Source organism: Typopeltis vanoorti, chromosome 5 (assembly GCF_054136105.1).
Source record: "Typopeltis vanoorti isolate ZY-2024b chromosome 5, IOZ_Tvanoo_1.0, whole genome shotgun sequence".
Lineage (NCBI taxonomy): Eukaryota > Metazoa > Arthropoda > Arachnida > Uropygi > Thelyphonidae > Typopeltis > Typopeltis vanoorti.
This window is the reverse complement of record NC_143553.1, coordinates 115,562,262-115,564,635: the sequence shown is the minus strand read 5'-3', so window position 1 is coordinate 115,564,635 and position 2,374 is coordinate 115,562,262. Positions and strand designations below refer to the sequence as shown.

The 2,374-nt window shown below is 35.0% G+C and overlaps 1 pseudogene; it reads left to right on the top strand.

The window, feature by feature from the left end:
- The first annotated feature begins 460 nt into the window (after window positions 1-460).
- LOC150106741 (zinc finger BED domain-containing protein 5-like) lies at window positions 461-1,346 on the top strand (annotated as a pseudogene).
- The last annotated feature ends 1,028 nt before the right edge of the window (window positions 1,347-2,374 follow it).

Here is a 2,374-nt window from a genome sequence, read left to right as displayed (position 1 = left end):
AAGTTTAGGTGAGTTGTAGTTCTAGTAGGGGTTGCCAAAGGGCAGTACTGCTCCCTGGTAGGATTACCTAGGGTGGGGTGGGGTGCTAAGAGGCAGGGGGCACCATGGGGGGAGCTGAAGGTGTGCTGCAAAATGCTGAAATGTGCAATAATTAATTGCTGCTCTTTGATTATTATTATTATTATTTCCAAGACATTTTTCGAGTTTTTTGTTGGTAATTTCTGAAGTGGTCCTTTTTTACATTAATAGTATTGAGTGTGTTATAATGTATTTTCCCATATTCTTGTTTACTTAACAAAAATGTGAAGCTTTTAGCTATGTAAGTGTTAAGCTTGGCATAACACTTACATAGCTAAAAGGCTATGTAAGTGTTATCACAATATAAAGATAAATATTATTATTTACAAAAACTGCTTTCAAATATGTATGTACGCTTATTTCTGCATGTTCCAGAATAGAAATGGCAGATGCAGATAAGTCAAAGAAGAAATGTAGGCAGTATAGCATTGAATACCTAAAATATGGATGCATACAGCACCAATGCCTGTTATGTGAAAGGGGTCTTCTCTAATGAGGCCATGAAGCCTTCCAGAATAATTGAACATTTGAAGAAGGTACATCCTGACAAGGTAAATAAGAATTTAATTTTCTTTCAATCTCTCTGAGACAAATTTCAAAAGTGACCAACAGTTTCAAGCATGTTTTGCAATGCTTCACAACAAAACACCGATAGTTTGCATGCATCGTACAGCATTTCATTGTTGATCGCAAAGTCTGGAAAACCATATACGATTGGTGAGGAACTCATTCTGCCAGCTGTTAGTGAGGTTCTGAGTACTGTTTCATATAAGTCACCATACGACATAATTAAGATGATTCCTCTTAGCAAATTCTGTGCAAAGGCGAGTAGATGAAATGGCTGCTAATGTTGAAGAAGCATTATGCTGCATATTAAGGACAACAGACTTTGCATTGCAACTGGATGAGTCAACTTTACCAGGAATGAATCTTTGCTTTTAGCCTATGTAAGCTTTGTAAAGAAAGAAAGTTTGGTTCAAGATTTGTTATTTGCAAAGCTACTAGATACATACACTAAAGGGGAGTCAATATTTTGTGTTGTTGAGCAGTTCCTCAAAGTTAAGGAAATCCCACTTACTAACATACTTTCTTGTGCAAGTGATGGAGCACCATCAATGACAGGTCACTACAATGGGTTTATCGCCTACTTGAAAAAGCAGTACCAAATATATTTACCATTCACTGTGTCATTTATCTCCAACATCTGGTTGCAAAAAACCTCAGCGATCGCTTGTACAACTCACTACACACTGTCATTACTGCAGTGAATAACATTAAAGCCCATGCTCTCAATGATAGACTTTTTTGAGAGCTCTATGATGAAAATGATGAACATTTTGAACGTTTACTGCTCTATACCGAAGTTTGTTGGCTGTCAAGAGGCAACTGTTTGAGATGGTTTTATGATATTTTTGATACCGTTGTAGAGTTTTTTGAAGACAAAAAGGCTTAGCTCAGTGATGAACTCAAAGCTATCAGGTATGATGTTGCTTATTTATCAGATATATTTGCAAAATTTAATGAAATTAATTTGCAGCTGCAAATCTTCTATCTCAACATTTATTTCAAAGTTAAATCTGTTGAAACGAAACCTAGGTCATCATGAGCTCTACCAATTTCCCAGCCTGTCTGAGTTAGATGGAAAGTGCAGGGTGCAAACTGATGATCTGCAAGTTTACTGTGACCATTTGAATATGCTGCATGAAGATATGACTGAAATATTTAAGGATCTACTTTTGTTGGAAGTTCAAGATTGGGTAATAAATCCATTTTCCGATACTGAGGTAGTGAGAACCATGAAGGAAAAACTAATTGAGCTACAAAATAACTTTGAGCCGAAGCCAAAATTTAAGAAATCTTATCAAGAGTTTTGGTTGCAGAAAGAGATCTCTGCTCAATATCCTTCACTGTGGGGAGTGGTTAAGAAGCTCCTCATTGCATTTCCAACATTATATTTGGTGGAACGTGGTTTTAGTATGGTCATGCAACTTCTTTTGAAACAAAGAAATAGACTCTAGATAATGCAACATGGAGATTTAAGACCCCCTGCTAAATGATATTAAACCAGACATAGGAAAACTGGTATTACTCCATAAAGCCCATCCATCACATTAAGGATTTTCTGAACATTCAAGTCAATAGCTGCTATTGAATAGCATTATAAATACAATGTTTTATTAGATTTTAATGTAAAGTTGCTATTAAAATTAAATGTTTTTTTTAAATTTAAAATAAATGTAAATTAATAATTTGTCAAAAGTATTTGACAAAGTTAAAAGTAACATATTAAAAGAAA